Genomic DNA, 19,884 nt, shown 5'->3' with positions numbered 1-19,884 from the left:
CCTTCCAATTCATCCTCTTTTCCTTTATCTCCACCCCCTTTAATTTCCTCCTGCAGTCCTCCTTTCAGTTTCTCCCTCACTATCTCCTCTGTCCTTCATCTCAGTGACAGAGCATTGTGCTTGGTAACACAGTCGCCTCAAGTCAAAACAACACACGCAAAATGTCTCGGCTGCAGTCTGATGAACCCTGATAGTCACAGCTGAAATGTCACGGGTAGAGCCTGCTGCTAACTCTCAGCACATCTATTCCTCCACACTCCACGCTGAAGGGAAAATAAAATTGAGCTTATAGTATCAAGCCTCTTCTGCACAGCGCCGAGTGAGAATTGCCGTGTCAAGTTCTGGTTCTATTACATCCAAGTATTTTCATGCAAATTAGGATGTACCAAATTAGAAAGGCTTAGTGGAAACTGCAAAGTTTGATAAAAATGTCTTTCATATATTCCCAAGAAGTATATTTAATATGCTTAATGCTGAAGCCTGCAAAATGGTGACGAATACACATCAGTGGAATAAAAATATTAAATAATAATGAATAAATATACAATGTCGTGTTTTGTGTATTGTTTTGTTATTTATCCAATTGCCACTGTAAATTCTAAATGCAGATTGGCTGAAAGGTCTGGATTAAGTTTTAGTAACCAGACAGTATAAACTGACATGTGTTTGTTTGTTCCTGTGTCTGTACCAGAATCAAACTCTGTAACAGCTAGAGTTATGTGTGTAAACCTGAAAATAAATGGGGAGTGAAAAACTCACATATCTTATTTAAAAAGTGTTAAATATTTGATTATTGATTTAAGGGAACCACACAAAAAAAACATTAATAAATGTGAAGAAGTCTCAGGAGAGGGAAATAGTTAGTGATAGAGAGTTATCAAGCTAATTAAAATGGAAATATATTGAGTCTTAAAATAGTGAAATCTGCCTATAATCTGCACAAAAGAAATTCAGCAAATAACTAAATATATTGAAAATTTCTGATTGGTTTCCATGCATCTATAGCTCTCTAACTCATCATGCGTGTGTGATTGTTTAAGAATGGCTTCATTGCACTGTATATCCTCATTGCACTCAGAGGAAACAGGCACTCTAACTGTGTGCAGACAGCCTGAGTTAAAAACACGTATTGCTAACACAACCCGTGTGTTGCATCAGTTCAGAAGGGGAGAAATAACACTTTTTGACTCCGTCTTTCTTAAAATTACACTTTTTTTTGTGCAGCTTGTTTTTTGACCATCTCTTCCAGCCCGCTGTAGTTTTTAGAGAGGAGTGTAAGGTGAAAAGGGAGGGGGAGGAAAGGGAGGGAAGCATCGCTGCCCTTTATTTTAGTCTTAATATGAAGAGGGATAGGAGAGTGATGGGATGAGATGAGACATCCAGCTCTGGCCCTGAGGAGGAACAGCAGCACTGGGGAAGCCTGATGAGAAGTGGAAGGCAGAGTGTGTGAGGATGTGTGTGTGTGTCACTGAATAAAACCTCACCCTGATGTAAATTGCATGCTAACAAGTTAAATTAATGAGACTAAATTAAGCTCTTAACATTTGAAGAGTGCACACGTGATTTTTTACATACACCTATGCATGTGTGCAAAATGTAGGACATCTGTTTATGCATGCATGCACGTGTGTGTGTGTGTGTGTGTGTGTGTGTGTGTGTGTGTGTGTGTGTGTGTGTGTGTGTGTGTGTGTGTGTGTGTGTGTGTGTGTGTGTGTGTGTGTGTGTGTGTGTGTGCAGAGAGCAGGGTAATGAATGACCCTCACTTTACCTCAACTTCTCTCAGCTAGTTATTAACTACCTCAGATATATCCCAAATTAAAGATGCTGGTTTCAACTTTAACCGTCACGTCATGGCACGGCACGGACCTTCCCAGAGCAGATACAGCTGTTGCGGGCTAACGATTAGAGGGCACTTTGATTTGATCCAAAACAAACATCATGTGGTGATGCTGAGACTAAAGTAAAAGAAGTATACAGCTGGTGATGACGACCCAAAATACCAATATAGAGTCATAAAACTGGACTCTTGCAGCTCCAACACACTGTTCAACATTTGAATACATATGCATGGATGCCAAAGCTTGTCATACAATTAAAAACCTATTTGCTTGTCAGTTAATGCAACTATAATAATGCCTTTTTGTGATACAGCAGTGACTGTGTTTTGTCAAACTGCCCACAGGAGCTGCATGGTTACAGGAGATTCTAATCGATGCTGTTTTGAGCAGAGCTGGGGTTTATTAACCGCAGACTTCCGCTGTCAAAAACTTTTTTTCTGGAGTGAATTACTGGGACTTATTATAAACAGCTCTGCCTGAGATATGCATTATAAAGTCACACTATGCAGACTTGTAAATCCAAAATAGCTCTGACTTATTGAATCCAGATTTGGGGGGTTTGGTGGGCATAAATCATGGAAAAGTCTAATATTCTGGACGTCCAAGTTGGCTGGCAAAGCTAACTGCTGGCTATTTATGAACTACACTTCAGTTACCAAATAATAAAACACATCAACTGTTAAAGAAGCTGCAGCTCTGTTGATTGTACAGAGTAATTGGCTTGACACCAACCTGTAATTTGAAACTAATTTCTTCCATAAGCCGATGTGTGTTCACTCAAAGTAATATATCCTGTCAAAGTTAATTCCCATGCAGCTCAATGGAGGTTGATAAAAGCTTCAGCTAAATTCATGTATCTTACGTATGTTTCATTTGTATGCATGGTTAGATTAAGGCAATATAAATCAACCCATCACCCAGCAGTATCTGGTTTCTGAAAAAACAACCACAAAACAACTCATATGACCAGTTTTAAACACTTAAATACAAGTGACTGAATTGTTTCCCATATTGTTAATTGTTCAAATCAAATCAAGTTTATTTATACTGTCTAAAACCAAAATTTGGTATCATTTGGCTTTGCACTTTATGAAACACTTTGATTAAGTTCAGGAAAAACTCTACATACAAGAACAAAAAAACTTTGCACTTTTGCAGCCCAAAGTTGCAGCAACACATAACTATGAAGCTTTGAATGTTTGATGGACTTAATTACCCAGAAATCATGCAACATGGCATCAGTAAAGAGCACAATCCTTCAGGAAATACTTGCAGTGAGAATATTACGCTACTTAGCTTTAACGCATCACTGCCTATGAACAGAGAATATTCAATGCTAATAACTTTATAACCACACACGACGCCGGTCTCATGGCATACAAGTAGACAATTTTGTTTTGTCTCGGATCTCTTTTCTATTGCAGCCCGAGAATTCAGATCTAGCCATATATGCAGCCTTATGTCTACTGTGCATGTATGTATGCAGAGACCATTTATGTGATCTAAATGTCCACCGTGTCTCTTCTTCAGCTTCCTTTATTCTGCTCTTTGTCCATCCCTTCAACCCGAAAGTTCAGCACAGCAGCGGCCATTAAACATTTATCCGCTGACTTTTACTATTTCTCTCAGAGCAACAAAATCCTTTTCCCTCAGCACATAAATATGTAAGGAGACCCGTCAATGCTTGAGCGATATAAAGGCAGACCAGGGCACAGCTATACTGCTGGCTGAGAGCTGCTGTTGTGTAGCCTTACATCACATCATCTCCTGGTGCAGAAAAGCACACTACTGGAACACTAACCCATTAGGCTACAATCTCTGCCCGGCTTTTTTTCTGTGTCACAGCTTCCTTTTCTGTGTCATCACAGCTGGAATGCATGCGGTGGTCCCCAGATGGGTGAATCTCTCGACTTGGATCCAGAAATGTTGGTATTTCTGTCGCTGCAGAAGAAATCCAACACTCTGCCACAGTGACAGTGTTTTCCAAACCATTCCTGTTAATGTAGCAATGACCCACTGAACACTAGATGTCTTTTACTTTCACATCAATGCTGTGGCTCCCGTACAGCAGAGAATGTTTTTGACAAGGTTCTGGGCAATGCAATCTGACAAGAAATACTTTAGTTTAAGATAAAGACATCAACATAAATCTATCACTTTTAAACTTAATGTAGCCTCATTTTAACCTTAATGCCTAAAACCATTGAGATCTCTTGCACAGCAGTGTATCAGTGTATTGAGATAAATGCTAACATAAGCATGCTAAAATACATAAAATGACAGAATATGATGTTTAATGTGTAACATGTTCACTATCTTAGTTTAGCATGATAGTATGCTTACCGTTACTAATTAGCACTAAACACAAAGTACAGCTGAGGTTGATTAAAAAGCCATTATTTACGCAGAATACGGTTATAAAGTATTGGACAAAGTATAATTTTTCCCTGAAAAGTGTAGGATCACCAATGTTATTCACGTTGATTGAGAGGAACATGAATGCGAATTCATCCAATCACATATTTCACTCAAAACCTCAAATTTCAAGCTTGTGGTGGCGCTAATGGAATAGTCAGGGGACCACCAAAGTCATTAGGATTCATCAGATGTGAATCATGAACCTCTGTACTAAATTGTGCTCCAATTGTTGTTCCAAAGAAATATGGATTTTATGCTCGAGTCCATTGGTTTATAGATGATATCCAGACAGTGATGTATTTCCAGTACCAAAGAGTCTTGCGATCAATATTCGGAATGTTGGCGCTTTAAAAACAAAGCAATTAATAGTTATTCCATCAGCCACAAGCTATCAATAGAGTCAAATGAGCTTCCTTGAGCCACAGAGGCACACAAACTGCAAAGACACAGAAATCACATGAACCCACAGGACAAATTAAGGTCAGTTGCAAACATTCTCCAATGAGAACTTCCCAGCAACATCATAGTGCTTTACTGTTGTGTCACTTGCTCAAAGGCACAATAGTAGTATTACTCATTCATACACCCTCCCAGTTTTTGCCAGTTCGTATATAAATCTGCGTCACAAGCCCATTTTTTTAACCTGTAGGCAGATGTTGCCCTATTTGCGCAAGAAATGAGTCGGGACATTTGTGTTCTTGCTCGTAGCTGATTTTAATTAAATATGTGAAATGTAAAGGGCTGTGTGTGTGTGTGTGTGTGTGTGTGTGTGTGTGTGTGTGTGTGTGTGTGTGTGTGTGTGTGTGTGTGTGTGTGTGTGTGTGTGTGTGTGCAGTGTGTGTGCAAGTGCAAGTGTGTGTGTGTGTGTGTGTGACCACCAGCATGAGCCACATGGCATCAAGCTCAATGCTCGGTGCCACAATTACAAAATCACAACGCGGAATTTAAAATGTAAATGTTATGCTTCGGTGATCCAAAAATATAAATAAGAAAATGTAACAACTTTTAGGAGATGTCTCTTTAAGTCTATCTTAAAAAGTATTTTTGGGAACAATGGCATCACAAGTCTCAAATCCACGGTTTGGCCACTGTGTAAAATATTTTTCAAAGCCTGGCACTCTTCCTGGGGGCTTTCCAAATGCCTGCAAAACTAATGACATTCCCATCAGTGTCCTGGTATACTTACGTGTTAACATGCTAATACGACAAACTAAGTATTATATATAGTATATATAGTATATATTGAACATGCTAAACATCACCATTGTCATTTTCATGCTGATGCATTCATCTCAAAGTACCATTATGCCTTACAAAGCCACTGGCATGGTGGTAGGCGCCTCTTGCTCAATAGTAAATAACCTATTTTGATAAATGTTGAAATTAGAAGGAAGTCCCCATTCTGAGGTTATTCATAATGATTATTCATGCCCCACTAAGACCATGTGTGTGTATGTGTGTGCGTGTGGTGTGTGTGTGTGTGTGTGTGTGTGTGTGTGTGTGTGTGTGTGTGTGTGTGTGTGTGTGTGTGTGTGTGTGTGTGTGTGTGTGTGTGTGTGTGTGTGTGTGTGTGTGTGTGTGTGTGTTAAGGCAGCCCGTCCCCAGGGGCCTCGAGGTGTTACAGACTGTCCTGCTGCTTTTATTAGCCAGTTGCTCCTCAGGGCCACATGAAAAACACAGTTCCGCTTGTTTTCAGCAGACAGAGCGTCACTGTGTCGCTGATGTCGGACTCTCCTGGGTTCACTGCTTCAAATCATCTGTCCCCAGAGTCAAGCAATCTCTTTTACATTGTATTCTTTAGATATCAGACACAGGTGCTTTCAATGGCAGAAAGCACATAAGTTCAGCTTGGTAGTAAGTATGATAAATTGATAAACATTGAACTACCCAACAATATGGAAAGTAGGCCTAATTCAAATTTGCAAAGCTTTAATATTATTATAATGACTATGATTATTGTGATTATTATTATAAGTAGTAGTAGTAGTAGTAGTAGTAGTAGTAGTAGTAGTAGTTAGTAATAGTAGTAGTTATAGTAATAGTAGTAGCAGTAGTAGTAGTACATTACATTACATTACATTAGTCATTTAGCAGATGCTTTTATCCAAAGTGACTTACAATAAGTATTCAACATAGGTATTCAAGAGAACTACTAGTCACCAGAAGTCATAAGTGCATCTCCTTTCTTAAACAAGCATCTAAAAGCATAAACCAGAGCAAAAGTATAGTGGGGAGTTCAAATTACCACTGAATACAATAAATGCTAAGAGGAAGGCTCAGGGTAGTACTTCTTGAAGTAGAGCAAAGTGGTCGGGCGGGGGTGTAGGGCTTGACCAGTAGTAGTAGTAGTAGTAATAGTAGTACTTATAGTAGTAGTAGCAGTAGTAGTAGCAGTAGTAGTATTGATTGATAAGTTTATTTCTATCAACAGAAAACAACATATATATTCTAATAAGTATTATGTATGAAGTGCATTATGAAAGGGACCATTCTGCAGAATTACTACTTTATCTTTATGTGCGCTGATAAAATGTATGTATTTGTACTTGGGTAAAATTAAAAATTTGTATTAAAATGTTATATAGAATGGAGTATATTTTTACATTGTAATATGTTTGTTTCTACTAAAGGATCTTACTCTCTGCTGTCCAAACAACCAACCACCTGAGTGCTAAATGTCCTCCTGTTCTATTACCGTTGATGCTTTTGTTTATCCTTCTTTATGCCTTGCTGTGTTTTGTTTTTGTTTGTTTTTAAACTGCATCATCATTTATGAAGCTGTCTGATACGATTTATCTATCAAGTATCTGATGCGGTGGCAGATGGGGTGTTTTCGGTGCTCATTATGTCTCCAGCAACACTGGAGGAGAGAAAGGTGATTACAGCACAAGGTGCAGGGAGGCCATGTGACAGAGTGTAAAAATAAAAACCCTGTGGCTGCTCCCTTCCCCCCTCAACACTCCTTCAGCCACTCTGTCTGAATTAAATGGGCCCTGTCTTCTTCCTCACAGCTGTAGCTGAGCTGTAACACTGTAACATGAATGACAGACACACACATTGTTCTTCACCCTGTGGTCTCCCTGTTGTGCAGACAACTCGTGCAAAAATATTGTGTCATTTTGTCATTTTCAGTCCAAAATACAATCACTTTGCAAGAGCATACATGCTAATTATAACCGCACGCTGACAGATGTAATTGTTCCTATTAACATTTCTTTGTTTTGAAAAGGAGGAACAGGATGTGTTAAACATGACAAGTCCTCTGACGGGACACACTGAACCTATTTTGGTGCCTGTCTGTGGAAGGACTTCCATTATGTTGCAAGGGAACCACACACACAAAGCAACCCCAATAAATGCTGACATGCACACAAACACACTAATAGACACATACGTCAAAAACATTAATTAGACTGACAAAAAAAGCCTCAAACTCCACTCCCATGCAGATGCAGATGCACAAGCACAGATTCGCATTCATTAAACACACACGCTGAAATATTCCCTTTGGTGAAGTAAAAGCAGAGCAGCGGCTGTTTGCTGTTTATTTACAAAGCAGGAACTCGGGCCATAAACTTCAAGCCCTGGGGCCCAGAGAAAATGACGAGGGGTCTGTGTACATCTTTGTTTTTCATCCCAAACTCTTTCATGTTTGTATTCGTCTTTAATGAGGCAAATACCAGAAGAAGGTGGTAATTCAGGCAAGGACTCAATGTTTTTTTCTTTTAGGAGGAACTAGATGGGACGTTGCTTTCTTTCAAGTGATGAGTTTGTGGTTGGTGTCCCGGCGGCGTTTCGCTCTCCTCTGATGATTTTACCAGATGACATAGTTTTAAACATCAGTGCATCGTCTGCAGAGGCACACGTGCACACACTGAAAGGGGGAGAAGCATTCATATGCTTATGAGGGCCACTAAAGCCCAAAAAAAGGAAAAATTAATCAAGTTTCTTCTTTCATGCCCATCGAAGCCAAGCTGCATTTGTGAACTTGAAAAAAAAGGCTCTTCAAACCAGAGAACAAAAACACCAATCAAGGATTTCCCCCAGAAGAGGCAGCGTTCTTTCTTGCTTAAACACTGCGTTTACAACTCAACCGTCTGAACCAGCAAATGTTAATTTCCCATTAAAATCGCCCTCAGCATTTTCAATGTGCTCCCAAATTCCCATTAACATTTACTGTCTGTGGAGGAGCAGCAGGGTTTGTCTTTGCTTTTACATTATTAAGTGAGTCCTCAGCTTCAGGAGAAATGTGTTGAAAGTTTCATGAATAAAATGCAATTTTTTTAGTCATGCGTTTTTTAAAACCAAAACAAGATACAGGTTATGAATGAGCAATTTGGGGTTTGACCCCGCTTTAGCATTTTGAAGATAAATGGTTCTAAAATAAAATAAATTCAGTATCCTTGTTTTTTTCATTCCTAAACACAGACTAAAATATCTCAGCAACCTCTGGATGGATCGTCTTGACATTTTGTTCAGACATTTGTGGTCCTCGGAGGATGAACCCTACTGACTTTGGTGACTCCTGACTTTTCCTCTGGCGCAAACAACCGGCTGACATTTGTGGTTATGAGGAAAATGTTTGACCACAAATGGATGGATTCCCAAAAGAAACATGTTCCTTAGAGGATGAATGGTGTGATTTTTGGTGATCCTTCAACCATCCAGCAAGCACCATCAGATCAAAATATAAATGATCAAGACCGGCAGGAGATTCATGCAGTTGCATGTTTGAGTGAGTGGGTGTAGGTGAGTTTTACCACAAATATGTGAACCCCAGGGTCGAATATGAATCTCCTCGCTCAAAGTCACTAAAACATGACCATCCTTAAAAGAGACCACTGAAACAGGACACAGCAAAAAATACCACATGCAACTGCATCTGTATGTGTACAGGTGTTTGTATGTGAGCCAGTCAATGTCTGTCTGCCTGCCAGAGTGAGTGAATGCATTAGAGTACCTTCAGCCCACACAGAGACCATATCTCATCATTATAAAGATAAAGATGTGATAGAGGGAGACAGATTGACAGGAAGCCCTGGAGGCTCAAACCAGCCCATCGACCTTCAATCCACCGAGGAGGAGCAGCAAGCCACATACATCTACCTATATCTATCTATCTATCTATCTATCTATCTATCTATCTATCTATCTATCTATCTATCTATCTATCTATCTATCTATCTATCTATCTATCTATCTATCTATCTATCTATCTATCTATCTATCTATCTATCTATCTATCTATCTATCTATCTATCAGTTGTTTACCATAACACACACACGCATGTCACACTCATCAGTATGCATGAGTGCACACTGCAAGCATTTATGCTACACACACAGACATGCGCGCACACACACACACACACACACACACACACACACACACACACACACACACACACACACACACACACACACACACACACACACAGTCACTGCACAGCAGGGATCTCCAGAGTTATAACACCCTCAGAGAGGGGGCCTGATGTTGGCAGGTTGGTTTTCAGTGGAAGCAGATTTGCTGCACCTTGATGCAACGTGTCCAAACATTCAGACAACATGCTGGGCTCTTATATCAAAGCTGAGCCTCTGTTAGTAACTGAGAGCCACAGCAGGACAGCGGGACACAATTACAGCATCAACGATGTTGTGCAATCCAGTGCAACAGCCTTGCAGCAATTGCTTCGACTGTGAGGTTTATCATGGAGAATAATTGTTGTGTCAGAGAGGATTCTGCTCTGGTGACCTTTAACAGAGTGACTGGTGGTCTTGTTGTATTGGAGAATATTTAATTCCATAGGTATTCCTTGCACTTTGTCTGATATATTACACTGATATATTTGACCTTCAGAAAAGGAAGCCTTTGGCAAACAAAAGATGCCATTTATTTGATATTTTGGTCCCAACTCAACCTAGATTTGCACAAAAATGGAGCAGGTTCGGTTATGTTGATTGTGTCGAGTGACTCAGACCGGTGATTACTTTTCCTGGTGTTGAGATTTACAGCTTTCAAATATGTCCTTTTTCTGCTGTTTACAGCAGTGAGTGTTTTATGCATTGTTAGCTGCTCAAATCACAGTTCTACATTAAGAGAGAAGGACCGGCATCACACAGGATTCTTTCACATAAAGTAATTGTGCAACGTCAGTCTCAGGCAGCTACTACGTAAGCTAAGGATCTGAAGCCTTCTGCATTTAAACCGAATGTAAGTAAAATAAAAAATACAACATACAAACAAAATATAAAACCCAAACAAAAAACAAACCAACAGAGTGGACTTTAGTAGTGTAGCAGGCTGATGACCCGACTCCTCCTCCGAGAGTGTTGTCACAAATCTCATTATGGCAAAGTTCTTAAGAAAATTAAATACCATATTGGCCTGAATACTAGACACAGATTTTATTTTTATGAAATTAATGTTTAACAGATTTTAATAACTTCATCAAATTTGCCTAATTTATCCACAATCATGGTACATAACACTGCCCTAAATTGTTTTATGATTGCATGGCTTGAACCACTCAGTTTCAATTTATGCAATTCTTAAAAATGATTATAACTTGGATAATTGTACTGTGAGTTGAAACAGCTCTGGAGAGTAATCCGGCATGAAGTCGTGTTGTGATCAGGTAGCTTTACTTAGGATTTATTTTACATTTACCTTAATGTATTTTGTAATTGCAAATGTGGCAAACCTGCTCAGCTATTTACAAAAAAATGCACACCGAATCGCCATTTTGGACACGATTTCGATGCAGCTCTTAAACTGTGTAGGTGCTTTGCACATGAAATATTGTGTATCCTTGTGATCTGACTCTGCAGGATTATCTATCAAAACCATTCCCACTCCACGGTTCCTAAGTGACTAACCAGCAGCATTTTATCCAGTCTTTGTTCCAGTGCAGGAAATTAAGGCCACTCAGGCCACTTAACGCAGACAGCAGCTGTGGATACTCAGTTCTTGAGAGTCTCCATTGAGAGAAATATCAACCTGCACCATTTCAATAGGCCCCAGCACAGCCTTTGAGAGGCAGGGTGCTGTGTTCAATTAGCTATTGTTGTGGGGAAATGGCTCTTCATCTGGGTGATATTTAGCTGTGGTCCTTTGGTGTGTAATCATGCTCCAATAAGCAGCTCAGTCTGCAGCTCAGTCATCTCTGGTTGGTTTGTCGAGAACCACATGGGGACAAGGAGATGATATCCTCCGTTTGTTATTTGTGTGTGTGTGTGTGTGTGTGTGTGTGTGTGTGTGTGTGTGTGTGTGTGTGTGTGTGTGTGTGTGTGTGTGTGTGTGTGTGTGTGTGTGTGTGTGTGTGTGTGTGTGTGTGTGTGTGTGTGGAGGAGTGGTGATGAAGACCGAACTCTGTGATGCGAAGCCAGTTGGCTGAAACCTTCCTCTTCCTAGGGACAAGAGTCCAATGACGGATTTCATATAAAAGGAATTTCCTCATTTTGATTTTGACTAAAAATTAAATTGTTTTTTCCTGTGCCACATAGATTTTCGTGCTCTCTGCACCTCACCCGCTTTCTCCTATAATAATACAGGAATGGAACAAATCATTTTTTATTTTTTAGAATTATGGTAACAGACATAATTTTGCCGAAATAACAGCGGATGGTATTGGATTATGTTAAAACTCCAACTTTACTCAAAATTGGCTATTGATTAAGATTCTCCCCCTTACTAGTTACTGTTTCTACACCTTGTAGCTTTCTATCCAATTTTTGTGTTACACATAGCGCCATCTCAAATTTACACCCTGAAAGGCAAACACTCTTAAATCAATTTCCCCATATAGATATAAACAGACGTTTTTTCAGTGCAGTTCACATTTACTGGTGTTTTGGTTTCACCAAAGGCATAGTGCAACCAAATGGCAAACCCCAGGTGAGGACTGGATGTGTAACCAATTATACCTCAAAATGATTTTCAGAGGGCTGATTTATCTCCACTGTGCACTGAGAGAAGATTATGAATCCCAGTCAGCGCACAATAAATCCCCTATTACACAAGCAATGAATTTCATCAAGGAGTAGAGCAGGGGCAAAAAGAGATCCAACCATCCATCCGTAGAGTCTCACAGTCTACCTTGTGTTGAGCTGCTGCTGAATACAGAGCAGCCCAGGGAAGCCTTCACAATCCCAGGCAAGATATTCATTACAGCCACAAACCTCCAAGTCAGCAGAACAGGAGAGCAGGATTCAATGAGGGAGTAGCCATCTCCAGTGGCTCTGATTTCATGCTCCAAGCCGCATTTCCCCGGTTTGCGGAACACCATCCCCGCCCCCCCAAAACCCCCACCCTTGTTTTTTTCCATTGTTCCAACCTGTTTTCCCCTCGATGTTGGCCCACAAACGTGACTGCATGCAGAAAGTGGCCGTCACACTCATGAGGGTGAACCTCTCCCCCTCTTAGCTGCCAGGATTTTACTACTTGACAAGAGCTCTATTTGCCAGAGTGAACATGCCCTTAATGTGGTTTCATCCATGAGGAAAAATGCTGCTGTTCCTCTATGATATAAAGCGGTGTTATAATACGAGGTCCCCTCTGCTCCTTTGTGAGGCTTTTAAATCAATGGCAGAGTGCTCTGCAGCCCTGACTCCAGTTCAAGGTGGATAATGGCACAGAGATTCAACCCACAGTCTAATAAATTATCCTGCAACATACATTGTTTTGTTCATTTTTCGTTCTGTTTTGTTCAAAGATCATGAACGTTTTAATGGTTGAGTTTCCTTTACATGACTACATGACTAACAGGAGGGACGCAAGTTAAAATTTGTGCCGACAGACAGACTCCATGTTCAGACTCTGTGTCTGCAAACGGCCAGATGTCAGCAGCTGCCTCATGAAGAATGTGTTTCTGTCTTTGAGGATCACCTCAGGGTCAAATCTCATTTATTGTCGTGCCTGGCTGGTTGTTCTGCGAGACAAAACACATATAATGCACGGAAAACCAGGAATAAAAAGATTACATCAATAGAGTTACATCTCGGTGCTAGACCACGACATAATCTAATAACATAAGTGCAAATCTGTTTTTTCCTTGATACGATTTAAAATGGCATCTGATTGTGACAAGAGACAAATTTATTCGCAGTAAACGCAGCATGGGGGATTACAGAAAAGAGAAGACATTCATAAAAAACAGATAAATAGATTAGATCAGAAAAAAGATCTGAACCCAATTAATCCCATTGACTTGTTATTAAGATACAAACACAATAAAGACAGAAAAAGAGAAAAACACTACTGATGAAAACCCTGAATAAATGTGGTGACAGAGGAAACATTAAGTCTCCTCCACCACCATGAATAACTATGAGGCCAATGACCTGCTACTACATCACAGGGTGGAGGGGCAAGGCCATATTAGCAAAGAGGGGGAGCAGCAGAGGGTGAGGGCCTTGGAGAGAATTGATATTGAAACATCACTAACACCACTGCACCCATCGCCTCCTCCTCTCTAATGACCATCACACAGATACATCAACACTCATACATGCACACACACATACACACTGGTTGTGGTGTGTAACATGTGGGAGCCGGTGGCGACGAGGGAGAATGAGGTAATGATGAAAAAAAAAGCCCACGACAACAAGAGAGGAGAGCCCTCATCTAATAGGCTATTGACCTTTTCAGAGGAGACACGCTTAGCAGCTTGATTGAAAAAACATCAGTCTCTCATGAATGATTTGCATTTAAACCTAAAAACGATGCTCCAAACATCAACATGCACATACTGCAGAAAAAAACTGATGAGGTTTAACCTGAGAAAAAGAAATTAGGACGTTGTTATTAAAAACACAACAAGGAGGAGAAGATCAGGTTGCAAACATTCAAGGATGGATGAATCAATAATGAAATCATGAATGATGGAGGAGGAGAGGCTCAATCAGATGATGTTAGGATGAGCAAGATATGATTTGAATCACAAATCTTTTTCAAAACTCGTAAGAAACATTTTTCTGCCGCTACAGTACAAGCATGGTGTTGAATAATCATACAAAACACTGCACATACTGTATAATCAACATTACTGATGTTGTTATTATGAAGTGCTCTAATTTGATGAAGAAGAAAGAGATTTGCACACAGTATGTGCCACAGAGCAAGAGATTCATTTTCCTATATATTATTACTGCAATTTATGATGTTTGTGTGAAGTTAAGCCTGAATATAAACATTATTATGTATTGTATGTATTTAGTTAGCCATCATTTTTAAGCACTTGGAGAGTTTTTGACACATATTTTCAAGAGTTTGATGAATTGCAGAGCAAAACAGCTATGCCAGCATTGTATCTCTATGGATAGCAATGCCGTTTGCTGGTCTGTTGGTAGCGTGGCTGTGGACTCCTTTAGTCTTGTCATGGGTTCAGTGTTCATGACCACATACATTTGTGGTTTGTTTTTTGCCGTCTTGTGCTGTAATTTTCATCTATTGGTTCATCCAAATGCTTGTAATGTGAGTAATGCCCACATTTCTTAGAATAACCGTCAGAAAACACAAAATTACATGGCATTCATCATTCCTACAAGTCTCGCACTGCAATAACTTCCTAAAAGAGCTATGGATGAAATCATAACAACTACTGAACTCACCATTCAAAACAGATCCATCTCCATGGCAACTGAGCAAACTCCATCAGTTTATAAAAGAAAATAACTGGATCATGGGTTGGGATGGTTTTTTCAAACTTCTATTTTTGTGGTCAAGAATGAACTCAGGCTTCTCAAAATATTTGTCTTACAGTCAGGTGGAAGAAAGCTGTAGTTATGAAAAACTTTACAATATGAGTGAGTTATTGAGATAAATCCAAGGGCTTCGTTCTAAACGCAGCAGGTATAAAGGTTAGATTGTATTAGATCACGTTTCTGTTGATGGAAAACAATGTGTCCTCTTTCATCATGGATTTCTGTCTGTTTGTTTGTTGAATGTACAAACAGCAAATATTGAAAAAAGCTTTTACCTAAAAGTTGATATTCTGATGCTGTTTTTCTCCTGGTCATCAACAGTTTAATGTTTTAACAACAGTTTTAACATCTCAACATAAATATACTCCTTTAAAAGTGGCTTTCACTCATAACAATAGCTGCATCTCTTTGTCTGATTATCATAATATAACCACTTCTTGGAGGTGAGATGATGGGAGCCATTTTTCATTCACTATCAGAGGCTGTGATGCATTAGCACCATCTCAACACAGACACACAGCTAAGAGTAATTGACTGGAACTGAAGGCAACAGACACAGGAAGGTCCCCGAAGAGCGGCTGCCACTTTGGTTTTTAAACACATTAGCATTGGTTTTTCAATGTTCTCTTGTCATCACAAAGGGTACATGCCATGAATCAGGAAGCCTTACTGGATAAATCTTCCTTTACAGGTGAAATACGTTGTGATGTTTCATATATCTGAAAGACAGCTTGAAGTGTGCAGCATCTCAAAGGGTAGAGGTGTAGTACAATAACAATAAAAGTAATTGTATAAACTTTTATTGAATTAGTTATCAATGTCTCAGAAGGACTTAAAAACAAGAAGCGCTCATAATCACTAAATCATATTGGGAAAGCAGACTGAAGATGGGCATCCCAGCTACCAGAAGAGATTGTTGATATTGAACATTTCTGAAAACCATAGGATATGTTAAATGTCGACTTTTTTGAAGAAAAAGAAGTTTGATCAATACTTTCATATCAACCTTGTGTTAAGCTTGCAGAACGCACAATGACGTGTTTAAAGATGTAAAACTATTGGTTAGGATGAGGCAACAAAACTAAGCTACAAAGTTAGAAAAAACGTCATGGTTGGTGTTAAAATAACATTCCAATGTAACGTTACAGAACAATTACTTTACGTATAAAATATGTTACTTAGCAACAACATTATGTATAACAACATTATGTATAACAACATTACGTATAACAACATTATGTATAACAGCATTACATAAAACAACTTTACGTAAAACAATGCTGTGGAAAAAGTGTAAATTTAACGTTTGCTTTTGATTACACACAGGTCTTTATTTTTGTCTATATAGAAATGTACTTTGAGGTACATGTTAGGAAGAGTAATTATAATTATTTTGAGTAATGCAAACAGTAATGGACCAAGAATAGACCCCTGCAGCACACCATTACTGATGATCTTGATTCACCACCATCAGCCATAAACAATGTAACTCAATCCTGTAAGATGTGTTTGGAACCAATTGTGTGCAACATAATCTAGAACTAAACACTGTAGTCTGCTGAGAATCATTTCCAATGATCAACTTTATCAAATCCTTTTGAGGTATCAATAGTTTGTAAGTTGGAAGCACAAAAAAGGTGACAATGACATCAATAACTGATATAATCCATTACTTTATAATCGTACAAAAGGTTAAACTGTTGGCTGTTGCTTGACAGATTTTAAATATTTTACTTATATCATATTAAAATATTAAGACAGAACCACATGACTCCAACTCTCCGTAAACTGGCTGTCAGAATTAAAGAGTCACACTGCTGTCCAAACAGTCAAGCCACAAACCTGTTCATCTAAATATGTGAGTGTAAACAAAGACACAGACTGACTGTGTAAACACAGGTGGAATTTGCTGTGAACAAATTGCCTCTTTTCCCTCGTGCAAACATAAAGGAATACCAGAGGAGGGGGGGGAAAACATCATCCATTTTCAATTAGGTTTCACTGCTAATAAGAACTGAAGCCCTGCATTTTAATGACAAAACTGTGGGCAATTACAGGCAGGCAGACTATCCATGTTAATAATCTTCAACAATGTGAAGAGAAAAAAAAAAGACATGAAAAGCATTTTATATTGGAACAGAAAGGGTAGTCTGTATCCTACATATAGCAAAGATATGTAATATACATTATATTTGATTAAGAAAATATAGTCCATAAGTAGTACCATCTTGCACAAAAATGCCCAATTGAATCCTCATTAATTTGAGTCAATAATGAAATATTATTTTTTTTATCACAGAAAGTAGTGTTATTGCCATCTTAACAAAATGAATGACTGAGAAAAAAGGAAAAGGAAGAAAGGAAATTTAAGAAATATATTGCACAGCCTATTATATGTGAAAAATATGTAAAATATGAAGAAGGGAGGGAGAACCTGGCATTAAAATATATGTAATATTAGATGACTACCTGAACATCAATACAGCATCAGTGTACATTATCAAAGTAAATAAATTACAGACAGGAAATGGCAGATGATGAATCCTCGGAGGGCAAACGTAACCTTGCACTCCAAACTGTCAATAGTCCCCCGACAGTGAAGCTCATGTTCACTCCCTCTCCAGAAAATGCATTAGACGCAGATGATATCCTGAGCTCAGGCCTTCAGTCTATCCCACACAACCACTAATCTGTTAATTGATCTGGCGAGGGGAAGGAGAGAGAGAGGGTGTGTGTGGGGGGGTGACATTACAGACGAAATATATAATCTTTTATAATAGGTTCAGGGACCTTGAGTGGATGAAAGATGGCTGCTGTTTGGAAGCCCTCTTTAAGAATTCAAATTTATTGTTGCAATCTCTGAGAGTGTTTTATGCTGTCATTGTACAATTTAGATCTCAAACTGTGTTGATGATGTAATTCAGTGGCTTAAAGAAGCCAATTTTTGACAGATAGTACCACCTGTAATACTATACTGTATATTTTCCACTGAAGAAAAGGTGATGTGTGCAGAAGACACTGCACACTTCACAGTGTGATCTAGTGCATGAGTTATCATCACTCAGTACAGCTGATGCTGATGGGAATGTCATATGTTTTGACCAGATGATGGCGCTAGATGAAAAGTCAGAGATTCACCAATGTTTCCACAAGTCATCCTGGGACAGAAGACTGACTGTCTGTATCAGAACAGGATGGCCAAAGTGATTAAGCTTCATCCTCTGGGGAACATGAACATCTTGGCAATCCATCCAAATGTTGTTGAGATATTTCATATGTGATTGTTGAACATCTCATTCCAAAATCATTGGCGTTACTATATATATACTGCTCTAATAACCTCCACTCTTCTAGGAGGGCTTTCCTCAAGATTTTAGGATCTGACTGCAGGTCAGCCACAAGACTGTGAGGTTGGGCACTGATGTTGGCCAATACACATACTTGTTCTTCCCAAATGTGTTTGATGGGATAGGGGTCAAACCATGAGATCCACTTTTTATAAAACCTGCTAAATAAAAGTAAAATTACTCCAAATGGCACAGAGGCATTGTTGGAGTTTCAAGTTGAATTTTAAAACCGTCATCAGGAACAGATAGAAGCGACAGCTGATACACACCAGGTGTGCTGGTTTTAATGTGACGATGCCTCAGTCCCATCGGGAGTAACTCTGCTGTTACAGTTAGTACTTCTACAGGAGAACCATTTCTTATGAACCTCCCTGTGTTCATCAGGATATTGTGATGTTTGAACAGGTAAAGAAACTGTTGCTACAAAGTGTGAAGCACTAAAATATTATCATTTGCTCCAGCATTCAAATTTCCCATATTCTAACTAAGCATATGTAAAATATTAAGTGTATTATACCATGTTTTAAACAAGATCTGATAGCTGTATACTAGTGAGGATCATATTTCATAAGGAGAGTGCTTTGATTTGACTCGAGCCCACCTGGTACCAAAGAGCCTTCCTACTTTTCTTCCACAGGGACCTGGAGAAGCTGAAGAAACCTCAGAGCGAGGGGAGTCTGAAGGAAGACAGCAGGCATTATTTCACAGAGAGGATAAAGTGCAAAAGTGTTTTGGTATTACTTCACTTCTCAACCACTAAAGGGATTAAGGGCCTGATCAAGGCTGCAGTGTAGGTGATAAGAGTGAAAAAAACAAAACAAGAACAAGACGTGAGTCATACGTTCTAATCCCTTCTGCACCGTTCTCACCAGCAGACTTTTAGCATCCTCCTCTGCTTGACACGTCCCCCTCTGAGACATAAGGAGCTTAGATGATGCAGCATTTTTATTTTTTCTCCTCTAGAAAAAATAAAAGTTTAAAAAGTGCTCGTGCTCATGGCCTGCTGGGTTATTTTGATTCCTAGCGAAACAGACACTTCTGGTTAAGGTTGCCACTTAAAGAATATAAAATACAGAAGAGTTAATGTTAGGATGTATATTATATAGTATGTAAGATGAAGGGCCTTTAATTGTCAGGTCTAAATTTACTGAAATTTTTACTAAATTTATCTGCTTATAAGAATTTAAATTCTTGATTTTTTTTTAATCAATAAAGAGTTTCTCAATCGCTTTTTCCACAAAACATATATCACAATACAAAAATGTAAACAATTAGATGATTTATCACTTGCCACTTTTCTTTAGCTTATGTGATCAAGGTTAGGGTTAATTGTTAATAGAGTGGTTTTGGACTGTTGGTTGAACTTAACAAGTGATTTCAAGGAATAACCTTGGGTTTCAAGGAATTTGTGATTGTGAAAAGTTGTGACTACTTACTTTTTTCTTATATTTAAAGAACAAACGATTAATCAAGGAAACATTTGAAAGATTAATCAATAATAAAATATATATAACTCATAATGTATCGCATGACAGAGGATATTACTCATATTGACTATACCTAACGGGCAGTTGTGG

This window comes from Anoplopoma fimbria, chromosome 17, assembly GCF_027596085.1.
Source record: "Anoplopoma fimbria isolate UVic2021 breed Golden Eagle Sablefish chromosome 17, Afim_UVic_2022, whole genome shotgun sequence".
Classification (NCBI taxonomy): Eukaryota; Metazoa; Chordata; class Actinopteri; order Perciformes; family Anoplopomatidae; genus Anoplopoma; species Anoplopoma fimbria.
This window is presented reverse-complemented; position numbering follows the sequence as displayed.